Consider the following 21,713-nt stretch of genomic DNA (forward strand, 5'->3'; position numbering starts at 1 on the left):
CCTAATTAGTCAAGGCAACTTTATTAAATACACAGATGTCAAAAAAATTAAAACGATAGTTTCCATATACATTCTAATTCTTACAATGCAAAAAAAACCCAAAAAACAACCTTGAAAAATCTCTTTAAGTTAACCAACATATCTACTATGTAGAACTTCATAGAGTTTGTTAATAAAATTTGGTGTACTTTCATTAGTCAATTTTTAAAGCATGGCACACGGAGAGTGAAGTAACCCTACCCCGTATACATTCTTAGTGAGCACCAGAAGCCACTCGCTCAAGGCCACTCTCCTGGGCCAGGCTGAACCCCATTTTTCTGATCAGAGGGAAAGGCCTAGAGTCCTCCTGCAGCACCCTGGCCGCTCCATTCCTAACGCACATACGTAGTAACAAAACCGCACAGACAGAGCAGCTTTCTCCTCTCTCTACTGCAAGTCCTTTTCTATAAAAAGAAACTTAGAAATAAAACCCAACTAAAAAAAGAAAGCACTGTATTAGGATACTGACCTGGAATCCTGCAAAAGTCAAACCCACAGTCCATTTGGGGCCAGTGTGAGGCCCATATCACAATGAAATCTACTGCATGGGCCTGCTGTCCCCTGTGGAAAGTTTCCTGACAACGGACACTGCTTCAGTGACACTGCTCTGCCTTCCCACACATCTCTGCAGGACATTTTCTCATAGTCATGTTGGGTGCCTGCGTCAGACCGCCCCACGTGATGGGGTGTTAGAAACACATGCATCAGATCTCGAAAACAGATTACAAAACAGAAGCCCTTTATAGAGTTCAGCTGTGTCTAGGAAAAGGCAAATCCTCTTGATTTGCCCAAAAGGCACAGAGAAGAGCTGCATTTATCAGGCTTTAATGCATTTCAGCTATCAGATTCAAGAAGGCGTAGAATGACAGGGGAAATTTGTTTTTCAGATGATATTTGGGGCCTTCAAAAGGCTAACATCAGGAGGCTGCTGGAGTGCGTTCAACAGAGAGGGAAGTTGGCTTGAACCACCTTACCCGAAAACATTATTTTGAAAAGGTAAACACTCTCTAGACTTGTAGTTGCGTGCACATAGATTGTGAGAACGAGTATTTCCAGATTCATGAATGATGCAATGTGTCCAGTTAAATATTTCAGGTTGCTCGCTGGAAAGATGAAAGGGGGGAAAGGTCCCTGGTTTCCTTTTTCCTTTTGAAAACACAGCAGTATTTCAGGGTAGCCCATGTACCTTGGGTTCACCTCAGGATCGAGCTTGCCCAGACTCCCGCTTGCTTAAGAAACCTGGCAAACAGGCTTAGAGTTTTTCTCTGAAGCCCTGGAGTGATGTAACCGTTTCTTGTCTCGACCGAATTCCACTGACACTCCAAGTCCCTAACGCAGGAGGCATTTTTAATCTGAATGCGGTGGGGCCTGAGTTACCAAAATGACCAGGACAGGATTCCTGCCCCCTGGGATTTTGCATTTTAGGGGTGAGCCCTAAACCATCAAGAGTTGGTTTCAAAAGCCAAACCCCGCTCTCGTGAACCTAAAGGGCTCTGCTCCTCTCAGCTGACTGCTACCTCGCAGGGAGGGCAGGGGGAAGAGCTGTTGTACACTTTGGCTTCTGCACAAGAATGAACCTCCGGCTAGTTGCAAGGACGGGTTATCCTAAAATGGACAGAGCACCAACTGCTTCTTTGGTGTTAAACTATCTATATCCACCTCCCACTGCACCCTCCTTCTCCACCCGCAACCTGCACTGCACCCTGGCTCTCTGGGGGCTCCCGTAAGGCCACAAACCCACTTTAGATTGATTCTTTCTGGATGAACCAGAAACTGGGCAGAAAGGAGTGAAAGAGATAAAGCTCCCCAAAAGCACAAAGTGCAGTGCTGGACACGTAGTAGCGGCTCAGTGAATGTTGGCTGGAATCAGCCTGTGTCCAGCTCAACCGGTGGCTACGGAGAGAACCACTTACACAGCCTACGCTTCGCGCAATATGCAGGGCGATCTTTTAAAAACACAAAGGAGATCAAATTCCCCTTGTCAGGACAAAATCCAAGCCCTGCACTGTGGACTGCAAGGCCCTGCACTGTCCACGGCTCCCGTCCACTCTCTGTGCTCACCTCACAGGCCTCCCTTCCCTTATTCCACTTGCCAAGGCTCTTCCGGCCCTGGGACCTTCAAACACACTGGTTCCAGCACTGCCCGTGGCTGCCTCACCCTCCTGCTTCAGGCCCAGCTCCAATGTCACCTCAGACGGACCACCCCATCTCTGTCTGCTCCGGCCTTTACTTGCCCTCACATCATCTGACTTATTTCCTCCGTGCTACTTAACTTCAACCTGCAATTACCACGCAGATCTGTCTGCATGCTCACCGTCTACTCTGCCCACCAGAAAGTAAACTCCAGGAGGAACAGCACCTCACCCGGCCTGTTTACCACTACACCTCCAGGCCGCAGCACGTGGCAGGCACTCAAAAAATAGTTGTTGAATGAATAAATGGGGTGGCTATGCACATAAAAAACAAACAAGGCTCACCCCATGGGCGGGGGGAGCAACCCGCTCCCTCCCTTGCACTCCCGATCCCCTACCCTGCTCCCCTACTCTGTCCTGCTTTTGTCTTTTCCACGGCACTCATAACATTTCCACAGAGCACGCAAGCAATTTTATTCCAAAATGACTGGGGAAATTCTGACAAATTAAAACAGCAGTGGTGGTATTTATAGTGCCTTGTTTATTGTCCACCCGCCGGCTAGGATGTAAACCCTGCAGGGCAGTCATCTCTGACTTTTCACTGATGTATCTAAATGCTCTAGAACAGGCCTGACATGTAGCAGGCCCCCAACACATGCTCATTTCCTAAACGAACAGTCTATATTGCAAGTAGATACGTTTTTGTAAATCAGCGTTCCACCTGGATAGGCACCATAAATGCCGCCATTGCCATTTTAATCTGTCAGAATTTCCCCGATCAGTTTGGAATAAAATTGCTTGCATGTGACCCATTAACATGTGAAGCACTTCACATGTTAATTCGTTTAATCCCCTTCACGATCCCGCAGGCATACGAAATGGAGAAACCACTGTGTATTCACAGGGTTAAATGCATTAACAGTCCGGCCGCACCCACGGAAGCTGACCTTATCACGCCCACGGGAAGCGCCCGCTGACAGCAGAGCCGGGCCTCCTGCTCCGTCCGTCTGTCCATCCCCCGCACCCGCCTCACGTGCACGTGCGCATGCAGCAGGAGTGAAGTCAGAGCAGCTGACCTGCCCCGTCCAGCACACGCCGGCCTCCCGCTGCGTCCAACTGCGGGCTCCTTGGACAGGGTCGCCGCTGCAGAGCCCGCAGCAGGAACAGACCCAGGCTGAGATTCAAGAGCTGGGCCTGCCTGGGTCACATGCCAGGAAGTCACTGAGAAATGCAGCCTGTCATGGGGCAGAGTGTTCCAGAGAGGTCCCCAAGAAGGGCAGCTGAGGGTCGGACGTAAGGCAAGCAGACCCCTGACCATGGGCGGCGGGTACCAGGGCAACCTGAGCATTGCTAGGTGACAAGCCTTGGTACCCTTCACGGCCAGCTGCCACGAGGGGCATTTTCGAGGTGCCACCAGAACATGTCGTCAATCATCGCGTCGCCTACAGCCCAGAGTCTGCTTAACACCCAACACCAAGGCCTTTGCACTATACTCACATGTGGCCAAATTAAAATTTCTAGCATTTAAAAAATTGATTATTTAAAAGTTTGTTGCCAATTCAGTCCGAGAACTCAGGAGACAAAGGATAAGTAAGGATTCGCACAGCCAGGATTCGCCAATCAGAAGTGAATCCATCCGCAGCCCCTCTCCCTCTCCCACCATGAGCATTCAGCTTTATCGTCTCACTACAGGCCTGGGAATGACGCGGTCTCAGAGGCTCATGCTGGGGACCTGTCAGTCAGGTCAGTCAGGCACAGAATGAGAGCCCTGGGTATGAACTTTGGGTGCCAGCCTCCTCCATGACAGAGAGAACGGTCTCCCTGCCAACATGAAGCTGAAATATAGTCAGTGAGACTTGTTAAAACCCTAAATACAAATGCCAGTACCTCTACCAAGGCTTGTAAGATCCTCTGACAAATGTGCGCTTTTACCATAAGAGTATAAATTCTGTGAGGGCTGAGGCTGTTTACCACGGCCTCCCTAGCTCCCAGCACCACACCTGACATGTACCAGGCACTAACAAGCCTTTATTAGATAAACGCAAAAATAAAAAGCACCCAAACACTAGGCTTGGCCCACCATACTTGGCACTGTCCCCAAGCTTTCTGGATTCACTGTCAGATCAATGCGAACTGCCCTGTTATTTGTGAACTATGCTAAAAGGGGGGAAATATATTTGATGAACATAAAAAAGTCGAGAACGCTGTTCTGACATGGTAAAAGGAAGAATGCGCACACACACACACACACACACACACAGAAAACAAATCAACACTGCTAGTCTAACGCTGAGCTTGATAAGACAAGCCAGGGCCGTCCACTGCCCACAAAGTCGTTACTGTTCAAACAAGTTAAAACATCGAAACACAGCTGTGAAACACCAAAAATTGCTTACTATTGCTGCTTTGGCTCAAAGGAAAGAAAAGAGCAATCCTTCAGGCTCTACTGATATACTTTGTTCTGTTAAAGACAACAGGCCCAAAATGGAGTTGCTCATGCTAAGCCCACATCACCAAAACGAAACTTAACTTAGTTTTGGCTCTCCCAGAAATAGAATCCTAGACAAGTCAATCAGAAATGGACTGACCAGCGTTAGTTAGGTCATCTTCCTGACACACCCCTGCCGGCACCTATATGGAAAGAAACCTTGCAATAACCAATCCACATTTTTTGCTCAGTATAATTTCCTTGTTTTGCTCCCCTCTGCCTATAAAACCTCTTGCCTTATATCTTTGGAGTGCCTTTCTATTAGATCAGATGCTGCCCGATTCACGAGTCACTGACTAAATCCAGTAAGATCTTTAAATTTTACTCTGTTGCATTTTATTCTTTAACTTTTAAACTCCAGGCCTTCGTCTCCTGAGTGCTTGAATGTATTGGCAACAAACTTAAAAAAAAAAAATCAAAATTTTTTTTACTACAAAAAATTTAAAGTTGGCAACATGTGTGTGTAAGGCCTTGGTGTGGGGCGTTTGTAAAGAAGTTTGTTTCCACATGATGTCCTCAATAGGTCTCCCTATCTGTATCCACTTTTCAGTTCCTTCCTACGTCTCCCTCACTCAGCCTCCTTTCACAAGAAGCTCATTGGGAGCAGGTGCTGGGCTGAGCAAAGCAGCCCTGGGCCTGTGGCCTGCTCCTGGGTCACAGATCTTGGATGCTGTGCTTCCCAGTGCACCAATACGCGACCCACTCCAAACCCAGACACAACCCCTTCCCCCATCAGGCAACCAACAGTCCGCTGAAAAGGGCATTATAATGTGGGCTTATCATGGTCGTTCTCAGCACAGCTGCGTATCAGACTCACCTGTGGAACCGCAAAAAGAGCAGGAACTCGGTGGCACCCCTGACACTGAATCAGAGTTCTGGGAGGTAGGGTCCGGGCAGGAGTGCTTTTGCATCCTGCTGAAAATTACCAAATTATGTTGCGCAGATGAGCTGGCCTGTGACTTCCAACTACACTATGAAGAAACAGGTCATTATGTCTCCAGCTTGTGACAGAGCCCCTCTAGGCAGGCTTCCTGAGGGTTGCTTTAGAGTGACACTGACATCCCACCACACTTGCGTCAATGTCCCCAACGTGACTTACTCATTTGGCAGGAGGAAGTTCACCTAAATATGCCAGCCACGCGCTGTGCCTCTGACACCTAACAAGCACGTACGTGTGCCCAGTACCGTTTTACACACGCCATCCCGTTTAAGCCTCACAGCACTCTTTATTTCACAAACAAGGACACTGAGACTCAGAGAAGTGGTGTAACTCGACCAAGGTCATTTAGCGACAGAGCAGCAGAGCTGGGATTCAAACGCCGGCAGGGTGATTAAAAAACCACTCTCTCCATTTCACGTCATGAGCAGCAAGAAATCAAGAACGTAGCTCTCCCACGTCTTTCTTAATATCAAAAGCCATCGCTCTTGACCTCAGCTTACTCACCAGTGTGTGCGTGTTTAGCAAATCTGCAGCCTGGACTTGAGCAGGGCTGCCATGCAGAGGGGGACAGGCTATGCCCTGTGGTGTGCTGTGGGGGTAAGGGGAGGCCAAGCCAGTCCATGGTTGGCCAGGTAAAGTACCCTGGTGAGGGCTACATCTCCCTGCCAGAAGGGAGCCACTTCCATAATACGCACAAAGATGCCATATGGACCACCAGGTGGTCCTGGGGTGAACACTTAAAAAGGGAAATTTGAAATTTTCCATAACATTCTATTTTTAATATATTTTCTTAAAAAATGTAAACTTCAAAGAAATGTATGGCCTTCAAAAATATTATATTGATTTTGACCCACTTCCATCTCAAAATAATATTTATCGAATGCCTACCACCCACCAGTTATTGAGTATAACAGGGGCTACTACAGGATGGAGACACAGAAAGGGCATAGTGGGGAAATTAAGCTACTGAACTAGGACAACTGAGACCCAAAACATTGGATTAGTCCATTCATGAAACAGCCTCTACCTAAGGATAATTTAGGTTAATTTAGGATAAGACGGACCGCGCCCAATCTGGCACAGTGGCTAAGAGCCTGAACTTTGGTATCAGGTGGGACTAGCTGTCACCTCTGGCTGTGACCTTGGACAAGTTTCTTAAACTCTTTGCACTTCAGCTTCTTCATCTGCAAAATGGAGCTAGTAATAGAATCTACCAGGGTACATGAGGATTAAATGGTAATACCTATGAAGTGTTTGGCGTAGTGTCTGGTATAAAATCAAGCTTTAATAAATATTAGCTATTACTGGTATTACTATTACCAGTTAATTATTATTAGTCACCTTGTCCCGGGCCCCACATCTAGGGAAACTGAAATCCTCAATGGCAGGGACAAATGCTTTATTTCACTATGTGCCCAGGGCTCCCCGTCCCCCCTCACAGTGCTTCATGCCCCAGAGGGGCTACTGACTGCTCTTCCCTGATACAGAGGGCAGTGACATCTGAGCCTCAGCTCATATTCGGCATTTAGTTACAAGCATCATCTAAATGACTTTCTTTTCTTTCTTTAGTTGCACTGTTTGCTAGTATTTCTTCTAATCGTGCAGAAAAAGGCATTAAGAATTTAAATAGCCCTGCCAGGTGGCTCAGTTGGTTGGAGAGTCTGTCTCCCTGTATACCAAAGGTTGTGGGTTCAAGTTCTGGTCAGGGCACATACCCAGGTTGCGAGTTCAATCCCCAATTGGGGCACGTACAAGAGGCGATGTTTCTCTCACATCGATGTTTCTCTCTCTCTCTCTCTCTCTCAACATATTCTTGGGTGAGAATTAAAAAAAGAATTTAAATAAAAATTATTCAAGTTGGCTACTTATTAGCAATTCTGGTCAAAAGCTTGATAGGAAGGAGACCAACATAATTTAAGACAAACACTTAAATCACTGATAAAGTTCCATCATGTGTACTTATTTGTCCACCTGAGCCAGAAGGTCACTCCAATTTGGCTAGATAAACCAAGGCTAGGTTACTGTTTATTGGATCATGTGCCTGGTTATACAGCGTCATTTTTACCTTCATAAAAAAGACTCTCTGGGTTCTGCTGTATCCTCTCTCCTGTTTACAGATTCCTAGCGGACCATTTGCTCCTGTCCCCTAACACTAAGGGGATTTTTGGAGGGCCAAGCCTTGGGACCTCCTCTCTCTGACTTTAAACTGGGACCTAATAAGATGTCAATTTGGGTATTATCTTTCTTTAGTTTAAGCCTCAGTTTAATGGATTCATTAGGTTGTCATTTGTTCAGGAAAAAAATATGAAAAAATTTGGGTTGTTTGGAGTTTAGCACAGTAATGTGCTTATTTTGAATTTTGGTTCAGGTTTCCACTAAAGTCCTGATGAAAATTTTCGACACTGTCAGAAGTCGTCAATAGCTGCAAGCTTTCCTTTCCCTGCCCCACTCTTCCTAGTTAGTTATCTCTAGCCTCAGAGGGTAGAGCAGGGCCTCTGCTCACACACCCCTGAGTTCAAATTCCAGTCCTGCCACTTAGTAGCTGTATGAACTCAACAAGTTAATTACCATCTCAAGGCCTGTGTTGTTTTTTTCCTAATCTACTAAATGGACATAATAGTGCAACTTAGTTCTTAATAGGATTAGATGAGATACAACGTAGTATTTTATTCTATTGCTCTTTTCACCCTGATGACTTCCCACAAAAATTCCAGAAAACCAAACAATACCTACAACTCTTTTCTCTAGCCCATCTCATTATGGTAATAGCAACCAATTTAATGCCTGTTGGTTGAAAGGGTGTTGGAAGCAGGGGTCATTGTGTAAGTGGGGATTTCCCTGAAGCTGAAGTGGGGAATGAGTGGCCTGGAGAGTCTCAGGCTTCGAGGGCTTCCAGGGAGCCTGGGCAAGATTAGCTCTGCGGGCTGGATGGTCAGGAGCTACTGGGCTCTGGCCAGGCTGACCCCAAAAGAAGGGAAGCTAGATAAACACGCTGGTGGAAGGTATGTGCAAAAATAAATGTTTAGCAAAATAAAGGAGTGTGGGTTAATTATAGATAATGGTAATGTAACTGAAAGAACATTTACTTTTAAAGAATAGGTACATGCATCACGATGTAATATAATAAAGCCAATAACTGTGTATTAACATACAAAATCAGTAATGCTATTGTTCTGGGGAACCCTGCATGTCCATTATATATATTGCCCCCCCCCCCCCCCCCCGTAGCCCTACTGTGAGGGATAAGTGGAGAGTGAGAACTCGGAACAGCCAGAGAGCTCCTACCCCTTGAGTGGTTTCTCTAGGTCCACCGACTGCCCCTTCCAGTCTGGGTAAAAGCACTGAGATTGCCCTCAGGCCATCATCGTAGCCCCAGATCACATTATTACTGAGTTTCTTCACACACAGAAACAACACAAACACAGAAGTGGCCAGCCCACCAGTGTTACGAGACAAAGCTGGGGAAGGCAAAGCATTTTATAACCCGAGTGCTCGGCTCCCGTCACACCCTTCTGTTCCATCCTCACCTGGCTGGGAAGGGGGCCTTTAAGCACAGTAGGACAAGTTATGCTCTGAGTGGCAATCTATGCCAGCAGGAAGGAGAGGAGGCAGGATAGAGGGGTGCTCTGGACCAGGAGAGGTTGGGCCGGAGGCAGGATACTGGGGGAGAGAGGCCTTGGGCTCCCTCCCCAGGAGGCCTCTGTATTGATCCCTGAAGACAGAACCCCAGGTGTGTGCAACTCACGGGAAGGTCTGGTTTAGTCTGTCACCTAGCCTGCCCGCTCTGCTCTTCCAGGTGTTCTAGGCTTATGATTGATAGGGTTAGTGACAAAAGGAAATTCCACAGGGCAGTTCCTAGCTCTGAGAGCAGGCAGCCCCCCCTTAAAAACCTGATCCCTCAGACAGAGCCTTCCCCTGGCGGGCTGTGTTTTCTGGCTCTTCTACGCTGGGTGGCCACAGTCCACTCCCAGTCAGCAGTGCCCTGCCCACAAGATGGTGCCGAGTCCACACACAGAAACGCTCTTGCGGTCCAAGGAGCCCGTCATCCAGTCCCCAAGTCATTCTCAGAATGGGCAGATGAGTAAGCATCGGTTCCCAATAAACAGGCACCGGGTGTTTTCGATAACAAAAGCAAAGAGCGTGCTTGTTAGTGGAGCGTGCACTCCAACTCCGTCTCGATTTGCCATAAATGGATTCGAGAGATTCTTCAGATCGGGGGTGGGGGCCACTCCACCCAGTGCGGGAATTTCCTCCTGAGAGGAGCAGTTTTCACCGGGAGCAATCGGGGGGCCCCGAACAGCAACCCCTGCCACGTGCCAGCCCTCTGCTTATTCATTTCCTGGGTTAAACAGCAAAAATTCCTTCAACTATTCCCTGGGAAAAAGAATTCTGTAGACAAAAGAGGGCTTTACAGGTTATTTATTCCAACCCTTTCATTTCAGAGATGAGAACATTAAAGCATTGGAGAAACCAAATGACTTGCCTAGGATTCCCCAGTGTGACCCAAACATGTTTCTAGATGTCCGGTTCCTATTGTGCAGGGACGCGCTTACTAAGAGCGTGACCTTAGGAAGTACTGACCTCCCTGAGCCTCAGTCTCCTCATCTATAAAATGGAGCAAATAGCACACACCTCATGGGGTGCTGGAAGATTAAATGAGAGTAGCTAAGCACTCAACAAGTACGCAGCGAGTAGTAAGTGCTCAATTATTGATTTTATTTATAACATACAGACATTTTTTTTTTTTGGCATGGAGTTCTCCTGTCTCCCCTTGTTTTCTGTCTCCTCCTTGGCTTCCAAACTTCCAAGGCTAAATTTTTTTAACCGAAACTCAAACATTCCCTTCTTTATTCTGGTTAAATTTAATCATGCTCATCTGGTCCACTATCTCCAGTCTGTTGGAATAGTTTACAGTGTCAATTCTATCTTAAAATATATCTACTGATTCCTTAAGCATGAGATGTTGATACCTGCCCCAGAAACTTTTGGGTAAGTTCAGGAGGGTGACATCTGTGGCAAAAAGGCATGGCTGTTTCCTACGCTTACCTACAGGGAGGGGCAGAAAGTGACCGTTCCTCTTACCCACTCAGATCATATGTCAAGATCAAGACTGTTGTACTAATGACAACTTGGAAGATATTTTTCAACCTATTAGAATACAAAAAATAAAGCCTTGGTTTCATCTTTAAAGGGGAAGGAGGTTGAAACCACACCAGCAGGAAGTGACCCTGTGAGGAACATGTTAATACATTGACACTGGGCCACGTTAATACATCAGTACGTTTGGAATCGAGACGCTGAGACCTCAAGGTAAGGGAGCTCTTGTGCTGAGATCCAGAGAACTTCAGGGCCTCTGAAAACAAAATTATTGGGAATAGTCAAGGAGTAAAAGAACAGGATGTCGCGTTCCCGGGAGCTGGTCTGTGTGGTCCCTGAGCTGGTCCCTGGTTAGAGGTGACTCGATCTAACTCCTGACTAGTTACATTCTCTCAGCTCCGTTGTTTACGTAAGCACAGCAAGCCTCTAATTTTCTAACCACTCCTGCATGCTCCCTAACTGGCTCATGCCATTTGTTTTTCTGGGGCTCACATCCTGGCATCCTTGCCCCTGCCCCACCAGGGAACTCAGACAGCCTGCACTGGTCCAGTGCCTATGTCCGTGTCCCCAGCAGAACATCACCTTCCCCGTCCTGACTCTTCCCAAAGGCCAATCTTCTGGACCCAAGCATGGAACAAAGGCAAGACCACCTGCCCTTATTTCCTGGTCAACCCGCTGCCATCGATAAATCACTCCTACACAATACCTCATTTTCTTTCTCACAACACCCACATGGGCTGTGAAATATTTCCATTTCAAAAAGGATGACACTGAGGCTCAGAAAAACGAAGCCAAAACCCCAACATCACATAGCTTGTCATTGTCAGGGTTGGATTTTCAACCCCGATCTTGTGACTCTGAGTCACAGCCTTTTTCTAGCACACTTAACAGGAAGACTATGCTTATGTGATTTCAAATGTTAGTAGATCTAAATCACCAATCTCATCTCTTGACTGATATGTTTTATGGCTGTACTTGTTTTATGCCAAATTCCATGTCATAAATGTATTTGTTTTTGGAATTCAAAAAACCACAACTGTATATCATTAGCTATTTTTTACCAATAAAACCAATTTTTCCTGATCAGCTTATGTACCATTAACACACTGCTGGCTAAGTGATCGTCTGCACATCGCCTGACCGCACAGCATTGTGTTGAATTCATTCTGTAAAATGGGACTGACTCCTGAGATGATTAATGTCATAGTTAAATGACGTAATGACTACAGAGACCTTAGCTAGCAAATGTTCGATTAATGGTATTACTTACATACGTACATATTACCACTATACTACTGCTACTACGTCTTGATCACATTCATTAAAACCAAGTACTTTTATTTTCTTAACGACTGTCTGATGAGACGTAAGGCAGCATGGGTTCAATAACTCAGAAAAGCAGAACCACCATTTCATCCCCTTGGCCTTGTTTAAGTCTTTATTTTTTCCCTCATTCAGCAACCTCTGGAGGCCACAGTCCAATGGAGGAGACAGGCAAGCAGACTGAACGGCTCCTCCACGATGACTGAACAGCTCTAGGGAGAGAGCCCAGGGCTCTGGAGAAGGCACTTAAACTGAGTTTGGGGAAAGGGAGTCAGCAAAAGAGAGGTGGGGCTGAGTATTGAAAAAGAGGGAGCATAAGAGAAATAAGTCAGACAGAGAAAGACAAATACCCTATGATTTCACTTATATGTGGAATCTGAAGAACAAAATAAATGAACAAAAAAAAATAGAAACAGACTCATGGACACATAGAACAGACTGATGGCTGCCAGAGGGGAGGGGAACTGGGGGGCTAGGTGAAAAAGGTGAGGGGATTAAGAGGCACAAATTGGTAGTTAAAAAATAGTCAGGGGGCTGTAAAGTACAGCACAGGGAATACAGTCAACAATATTGTAATAATTTGTATGGTGCCAGGTGGGTACTTGAAATACTGGGGGGAACACTCTGTAAAGTATATGACTGTCTAACCAATATGCTATACGCCTGAAACTAATACAGAATAATATTGACTGTAAACTGTAATTGAAAAGAAGTTTAGTTTCTTGGTGCCACCCCAGACTGACTGAATCACTGTAGCTAGGAGCAAGGCCCCAGAAACAGATTTTTAGCAAGTTCCCAGGAGCTTCTGGATGAAGGCCAGGTTTGGATACCGTATCAGTTTCCTGCGGCTGCCATAACACCTTGCCACAAACTTGGTGACTCAAAACAACAGACATTTATTCTCTCACCGTTCTGGAGGCCAGAAGTCCACAATCAAGGTGCTGGCAGGGCCTGCTCTGCTTGAAGGCTCTAGGGGACAATCCTTCCTTGCCTCTTCCAGCTTCTGGTGGACCCAGCAGTTCCTTGGCTTGTGGCTGCATAGCACCTACCTCTGCCTCCACTTTCACATGGCCTTCTCCCCTTGATGTGTCTTTCCTCTGTGCATCTCTCAGGACACTTGTCTCTGAATTTAGGGCCCATCCCGTCATCCAGAATGGGCTCATCTTAAGATCCTTAACTTAAATCTGCAAAACCCCTTTTGCCAAATAAGGTCACAGTCACAGCTTTGGGGATGTAGACATGTCTTGGGGGAGGGGAGGGGCACCATTCAACCACTACAGATACCACAGACACAATGCATATGGATGAGTGCTAGAGGGGATGGGGGTGAGAAGCTCCAAGCTAAGTTCCCTGGCAGTGGCCCGAGAGGAGGGAGAAAGGGGGCGAGAGAGCCATTTCAAGGCTGCTCAGACCCACAGCTGCACTTCCAAGCCCTGTGCTGCCTGAGGGACCCCAGGCCACTAAGTGTCCAGGGCATGAGGCTACCTGAATGTACTATAAACAGAATGGAAAAAATCACCACAATCATAGATTACCAATATGCTAGACCGCGTTACCCTCAAAATATAGGCGAGAGCTTTGAAGGGCTGGAAAGGCTTTTAGTTAATGCACTTTCTGAACTAAATTAATTTTATATGAAGCTAGGATTTCATCCCTAAGATACTGTGGACATTTCCTTCTCACCACCCCCGCAGCTTCCAGTCCAGACAGCAAGTCACTGTGGCGGCATGGGATTGGTTATCTTTGTCTTTCAAAACGTTTCCTTAGGAGCAGGCAATATTCTTGGTGACCAATGCTAAAGGAGGTCCCATTACACCTCCCTTCTCACCACCTACTAGAGGCCCCAAATCTTCACTGAGAGCGGACTGCCCCTCATTTTTACATTGATACATGTACCACCATTAAAGTCCTGCTGTTATAATTATTTGTGTCAGTTCCCAGACACACAAAGATCTTCTGTCCTCTCACAAAGGAATTTCCCTTCTTGGCAGCAAAGTTTGCAGGGCCAGAAGGTCAGTGGGTGGGAAGGGTGGGAAGGAACCAGGTTCTATGTTGAAGTTAAAGTCTCGGGCAGTGGACAATAGCTCTCAGAATCAGATTCCTAGAGATTTCATCACAGGTCCCTATAGCATAACATAAAAGCCACGGCCCCAGCCCCCGTCCCCTAAGGCTGTCCCAAAGCACCGCCTAGCTAACAATCCGCAAGGACCAATCTCTATGCCAGTCTATCTCTGTGCTTTACCACGGCGTCTAGAGCGGTGCTCCCTAACATTAACACCCACGAGTCAGCTGGGGATTGTGTAAGTGCATTTTCTGACACAGTGGGTCATGCAGGTGCGGCCCATCTTCACTTATGCCAGTGTGGAGATGGCTGAGGTACACAACCAAGTCTCAGGTTTAAGGAAACCAAGGTTCCTTACCTGCTGGTGAAAGATAAGAGTTACAATGACGATGATGCCAATGACAACAAAAGCTAATATTTACTGAGCACTTTCCATGTGCCAGGCCCTGTGTTAAGTGCTTTACAGAAGACATATGACTCCCTTAGCACCAAGAAAGCTGAGGAAAATGGGAGTGGTTAAGAGATATTTAGAAGAATGGAAACACGTTATAAATTCCAGGATGTGCAGTAGGTCAGTCAACTGTCAACAGAGAGAGGACAATTCTCACACTGTCCCAGTCCAGGGCTAGTTAGGAAGTGGCTAAGTGCTTAATATTTCAGAAAGTATCCTTGGGCCAAACAGGTCAATACCACAGACCAGGTATATCAAGATATGCCTGCTGTCCGTTGGTGTCGTCTCTTGGCCTGGTGCCATCCAGGTTAGCCTCTGCAGGCTTGGCTCCATTCAGCTGCCGAGAGAGACATGCCTGGATAAGGAGGGCTCCCTTTGGTCGGTTCTTCTGTTCCATCCCGAGATGGGTACACTGAGCACTGGGCACCATAATTAAGGCTATGTCTGATGCCTCTCCAGATGTCCTTGGACAAAGATGCTGTGCTCTGCCACTGACTCCACTGACAAATCACTTTGCCTGGATGAGAAGGACACAGCTTATATCTAAAGTGGCTTCTTTATTTGCTGTGACATGGAGAAGGCTCAACGGCCATGGCTTTTCCTTGGGCTGGGTCTTGGAGAGCTTCAAGCCCAACATTCTGTAGGAAAAGACCAGGCAGGCTGCCACCGAGGAAGTCCAGACTGGTGGGTTGAGTCAGATGGTACAGCTCTATAACTGTCAACCTGCTGATCTGTTCCATCCAGCCCCACATTATTTTTTAAAAATTTCATGCCCTCCAGTCTGTCACAAACCACTCTTTGTTCTTATATCCAGCACACACTGAACATTTATATCACCTTCCTGCCTCTGTATCTGAATTTTAGAGCCTAATCTGTAATAAAAATATCAATCACTTATAAGTTTTGTTCTGCCTGTAGCATTTCAATATCTATACAACGACTTATTGTCCCCCTAAAATGTAAATGATGAGGTCGATGTATTCAAGCTTCCAAGACTAGAAAAGTATTCCATCTTAACGCAGGGATGGGTGGTGAGACACCTTAACATGGAATGTGTCTGGGTCATATACTTCTTCAGGATCCCCCCAGCTGTTCATTCCCTTGTGGAATATCCTTAATATATGAGTCCTAAGGGGCAGAGGGGCAAATATCAATCTCTTCACTTTGCTTCGAAAGTCACGTCAACGACAGGGTCAGCCCAAGCTTTGAGAAGGAAGCGATACTCGGCTAATCAGCACCCCCAATGATGGATTCGTCCTCTCAGAGGCAGCCAGCTCTCCTTTGCAAAAGACGGTCCCATCTGCATCCTTAGCAGGTGAAGTCATGAGAAAAGCAGTAACTGCCGAGAACATAGACTTTTATCGGCAGCTGCTTCCTGGGTCAGAGTATTCCGAGTTGACATCACACTCCATCACTGCGACGAGCAACAACAATTCCAAAAACTAGATCATGGAAGTGGAACGTGAACTACCTGGTAGTCGGGGCTTCAAACAACGGGGTCAACACAATAAAGCACATCCACCAAGATCACCAGTGTCCTCAGGGGAATCTTTGAGAAGGGGACAATGGTGGCCAACCCAAGGAAGTAAATTCTGCTCTAGAGAAGTAGGAGGGGGGTGAGGGAAGCACAGCCACTCCCCTTGGTCGGGGGGGGGGGCAGTCTCGTGCTGGGGGGGTCAGGCTGCTGGTGCTCTGGGCCCTGCTCCTCCTGGCCTCCTCCCCACCGTCAACAGGCAGCCCCATGTTTGCAGTGCTTTCCCACCTGGTTCCAGACATAGAATGTACAAAGATCATTTCTATGAGCCTGGGCTCTCCCGTATTCGAGTCCACATGCACACTTTCCTCCTGCAAACGTTTCCTCCTCCCGTTTTCCACCATTCCTCCTCCCCCGTTTTCCATCATTGCTCTTCCACCTCCCATTTTTCCAGTTTGAAGCCACTGCGGCAACACTGCAATCTCTGGAGGGAGGCCAGGCGTGGGTGCAAGATCTCTGAGTGGCACAGGAATGTTAAACAGCCACCTCTTCCGAGGGGCCAGGGGATGCAGGTGACTGGCAGAGCAGTCAAGCAGCCCAGATAGTTCTGACGGACAAATAGAAGCCCAACAGCTTTCCTGCTGTGGAAATGCGACAAAAGCTCTAGCTGGCCACGCAAATGGATGCACAGTGGTTTAGACAAAAGAAAACTGTTGGGCGGGGAGAGGGAAGAATACGAAAGGAACTAAGTTCCAGTTAGCTTTTGCCAAGTTTACCCCTAAAACAAATTTAATTAAAACTGAATGACGGTTCCTGGCCCTAGTCAGGTAGCCAAACAGTTCACCTGTTCACCTGTTTTAGAGTGAAATTATCTGGGGGCAGGGAGACCGGGGAACCAGGGAGCAGTGGCACAATAAGTTGTCTAGATTTAAGAAAGTAAAATTCCCAAAACAAACCCAAATCTACTGCAGATTAAAACACACAATAGGCTGTTTAGGAAAATTATGCTTTAAATATACTGATCTAAAAACATCTAAAGAACAGGCTGTTCTGCAGAACAGCTCGAGTTTCTGCTTGTGCTTTCATTTCAGAAAACAAATGCTCAGACGCCACGGTGGGAGGAGTTTCACATGGGGATTCAAACTCGCAGAAAATGGCCACCAGTTCTAGAAACCTGCACACAACAAACAGGCCACTCAAGGGACCCTCCGGGAATACAGGCCACTTACCTTTCATGAGAGTAATTATCTAAAGACAGAGAGAATTTTTTTCCGGCCAGAAACATAAATCATGGCCTCCAAGTGTTTGCTGAAGGCCACAGTGACTAATCACCCGACTTTTACTATCGTCCCTGCTCAGGGAGCCTTGTGGGGGCAAACAGGTCATTTTTTCAAGTAAGGTAACTGCTAGGTTTGGAGGTAAGATTCCCATTTAAACTTCATAAAAGAAAAAAAGGCCTCAAAAACTATTTCCTAAAATAGAAGCGCAAATCATCTTATGAGAAACTCTTATCATTTAAACAGAGAAGAAAGTATTAAACTAGATCATTCAGATGTGGCATAAAACTCTTGATTTTTTTTTTTAAATGTCAAAACAAAAAACAAATATTAGGAATATGAAATATACAACAAACGACCTGCGGCTGGGTGGCGCAGTTGGTTGGAGCATGGTCCCGTACACCGAAAGGTTGTGGGTTCCATCCCTGGTCAGGGTGCATAAGGAGGCAACTGATCGATGTTTCTCTCTCCCTCCCCCCCCCTTTCAAATCAATAGAAAACAAAACAAAAACATATCCATGGGTGGAGATTAACAATATATACATATTCAACACACAAAGTGAGGAACTCACTTTGTAGTATACATTCATTTAGAAATAAAGGGGAATTTACGGTGCTTCTGTGCAAAGAGTCAACCTACAACGTGTAGTGGCTCAAGAAACTCCAGAACTGCTCGACCTTGACTGGAAAAAAATATTTTAACTCTATTTAGCACAGCCCTTGAGGTAGGCCAACTCTCTAGCGCGTGAGTAAAACCCCAGCTGGGGCTTCGGTTCACTGCCACGTCATCGCTTTTTCCGTCTATCCTGGTGCCTTCTGCTTGCTTCTAAGGGGTCCTGCCTTCCTCTCCCGTTACAGCAAAGCTGGACGTCGCCTTAGTCCAGGCCCCGGGCAGGACACACACAGGCGCGCAGGCAGCAGGCCTGGCTCTGGCTACTGTGAGGCTGCTTCCCCCGATGAGCATCAGAGGCAGCAGCCGGCCCCGAGAAACCTTGCTCTCTGAGCTCACATCAGGGAAGACGAGACCAGAATAAACCGGTGTAAGCAGGGACAGGCCAGAATGCTGAGTAGGTTTTTAAAAAGGAAATCTCACTTTGGTCTAGGAGCGAAGCAACGTTCTGTCCGAGCTAATCGGAAACCTCCAAGCTGAACGTGAAGATGCACGTACGGTGGGGGAGCCTGAGATTCGAACTCGAGTCTCTCACGCCTGGCAGGGTAACACATTCGGCTCTCTTATGACCTAACTGTAATCAACTCTACAAACAACCAGGAGTTGTTCTAACACAGGAACAGGAAGGGGAACACAAACAAAACAGGGCCTAGAGACAGCAGTCAGCTCACAAAGCAGGAAGTGACAGCTCATCTCCACCTGGCCCTGCACAAAGCCGGCCTTCACGGCCCCGAAAGCACCCCGGGACGCCCCTCTAGGACTTGCAGGCCCTGGATTTCTCACGAAAACGCACCCGGGGATGAACACGCTCAAAGTCGTAGCCAGTAAAACGGGCTGTGCCAAGCTCCATCTTCTTCCTCATACTCCCTGAGAATGTTTCATTCCTTTCAAAATTAAATTATTCTAAAGCTTAGTAATTTTCATTTAAATAAGAGAGGAAAATGCTTTAAACAAAATAGGAAACAGCCTTCTGCCTCTCCCAGTCTAAAAAGACATTTTCTTTCTCTTTTTTAAAAAAAAATATGTTTTTATTGATTTCAGAGAGGGGAAAGGAGAGGGAGAGAGAGAGAGAAACATCAATGATGAGAATCATTTATTGGCTGCCTCCCCCACGCTCCCTGCTGGGGATCGAGCCAGAACCCTGGACTAGGAATCGAATCGTGACCTCCAGGTTCACGGGTTGATGCTCAACCACTGAGCCACACCAGCCAGGCTAAAAAGTCATTTTCTTGACTACTTTAAATGGCAAGAATCCAAGTGCTTCAACGGTACAACGAGACAGAAGTCTGCACCATTGGTGTCCCACTGTGTGTCTGCTAGAAGCCCAGCAGGCATATGGTTCGCCTTCTCCAACGGAACAGTTCGGCCCCTCGTAAGCTCTGCTTGCAGACTGCCATTTCCTGCTCTCCCGATAACCTGCCTTAGGACAGGATCTACCTGTTTCTGCAGAGGGCACACTGGACTGGGCACAGGACACTGGGTTCTGTTCCCAGTTTGCCACTAACTGTGTGACCTTGAGCAAGTCCTATAACTTCCTGGGACTCCCATTTCCCTATCTGGAATGTGAAGAGGTTGGGCTAGCTTATGCCTCGGGTTCTTTCTAGCTATAAAATGTGACAAGCCTACCGTCCATTCTGCCATCTTTTGATTGACTCCCAGCTAGTCTCGATCTTTCTGTAAGAATGTTCATTTCTTCCAAAGTGGAAAATCTTTCCCATCCTTAAATTCAGGCACTCTCCCCAAAAGTGTAGGGGGGTAAAGGCTGAACGCAACATCTGGTTAGTACTGGTGCACCCGTGAGGACAGTCGGGGGGAGTCTTGAAATCAGGACTCTGGAAGACCTCAGACATGGAGTTTATTCGCTTTGTCTCAGCACCTCTGCTTTTCTGCTGGAGAGGAAAGAAACTACTGCTGGGAGAAACCTTAGTCATCATTGAGCCAAACCTCTGGTTACAGGCAAGGAAACCAAGCCAGCAAACTTCCTCGACTTTCTTTCCCAAGGTTGCACAGTGGGGCCAGGAAGCAAGTCCCAGGTCTCCTGTCTGCTCCCTCACACAGAGGTCTTTTACCTCCCTCTGCAGGGCTCTGCGCTCTTTCCATTGCCCCCTATAGGCTTGCTCAGGGCTCCAGAGGTAATCAACAAACACCGAGCACCTCCGGGCAATTCCCCAAGAAACACTTTTAAACTCTCAACTGGCATGGCCACTCTGGGGCCATTTAGCCAGGCATAGGGACAGTGACCGCTCTAGCAAGACACAAACCAACTGATCTTATCAGTGCAGAAATCCATTGGTGTTTTGACTCTAAAAGAAAAGCTTACGGCAGCACCTGGGTGGGTAGATAAGGGCCGATGAGAGCGATAGGGAGGCTCCACATGAAGAGTTGATATTTACTGAACAGATTCAAGACTGCATATTACCTCTGCTCCACTTGTTCTTGTCAAAAATTCGGAGGTTACAATAATAACGGAGACAAGGGTCTCTAAGTCTCTAAGCTAAAATCAGAAACAATGATCTACTGCATACTCTCAGTATGTGGCTAGGAGAACAACCTGGGCGTGGAGAGAAGAGGCAGGACTTCAGAGTCAGGTAAGGCCCAGGGTGTGAAAATCTCATCTCTACAACATTGGCCCCATTACTGAGCCTCCCTTTGCCTCAAGTTCACCATACCAGGTTATTTGGAGCTTCTCATAAGATGGCTGAGATAACGCACATAAGGTGTAGAACTGACTCCATGAAAGCCAGTCTGTCTTATCCTCTCGGGAGTTATGGGTATAGACAGAGAAACCCTGTTTCTAGGCAAAGCTCCAGGCCATCGGCATCCTCTCCCAAGAGAAGCAAACCATCAACGGAACGTCAACGATGTTATAAAACGACTCAGTATCGTTTTAACAAATATATTCCTGTTAGGTCATCTAAGTTTTCAATTATGTCCAAGGAACATAAAACACAATTCAATATATACAAGTAAATGGGTTTCATATCCTTCATAAATAGCTTGACCACCAAACATGTACGCACGTCTCCATCCTTTCTTTCAAATAAGCAGAGAGATAGAATTAGGAGGAAAAAAGGACAATTATTTTCTCATCTATAAAATCATCTATAAAATCAGGTGGGGATAGGTGAACAATGAGAGCTGGCCTCAAAACTACCCGATTCCAAGAAGCACAGAATGCGGGAAATAGAATGACAGATGTTTACTGACCAGAAGACACAGAGTCAGACGGATAAATGCACTCAAATGTTTTAATGGCATGACTGTACAGTGGCTCCTCGGTTTCGAATGAAACATTCGAAAACTGAGGCATCAACAACCGACAGCTGGGCCTCAGGATCTTGCCCTCAGCGGAAGCCACGTGGCATGTTTGACTTCCGAGGCGTGTTCGAAAACTGAGGCATTTACTTCCAAGTTTATGGCGTTCGTAAGCCGAAATGTTCGTCAACGGAGACGTTAGAAAACGGAGGTACCACTGTACAATGCTGCTGCCATTAAACATATTACTGGTAACAACATTTATAGTTACATTGGTTTTGCAAACTCTGAGCATAGGGAGAGGGTCTCAGCACTCATTCCCTAGGAAAAGCTGATTTGGGGCTGCATGTCACCCCGTGCTCCTGTGGATACGCAGTGAAGGTGGGTGCAGTAATGCCCCCATTCCTTGGTTATCTGGGATGTGTGTTTTATCTTATTACAGATATAATCCATAAACATTAATGAAACAAATATGAAACTTTTTAGATATGCCTCTAATAGAAAT

At 46.7% G+C, this 21,713-nt stretch overlaps 1 protein-coding gene across 10 annotated transcripts in view; it reads right to left on the reverse strand.

Annotated features, from left to right (window-relative positions):
- Positions 1-21,713, reverse strand: part of ZBTB38 (zinc finger and BTB domain containing 38) — a 99,953-nt gene that overhangs the window by 13,275 nt on the left and 64,965 nt on the right. The window contains exon 1 of one of the 10 annotated variants that reach the window (XM_081160562.1): positions 12,928-12,969. The exons of 8 other annotated variants lie outside the window; for them this stretch is intronic. The gene's annotated coding sequence lies outside the window, so the exon portion shown is untranslated. Of the gene's footprint in view, positions 1-10,352; positions 10,953-12,927; positions 12,970-21,713 lie in introns of those variants that run through there. One more of the 10 variants, XR_014000436.1, reaches the window with a different exon arrangement.

This window comes from Miniopterus schreibersii, assembly GCF_964146895.1.
Source record: "Miniopterus schreibersii genome assembly, chromosome: 15".
In the NCBI taxonomy this organism is placed as follows: domain Eukaryota; kingdom Metazoa; phylum Chordata; class Mammalia; order Chiroptera; family Miniopteridae; genus Miniopterus; species Miniopterus schreibersii.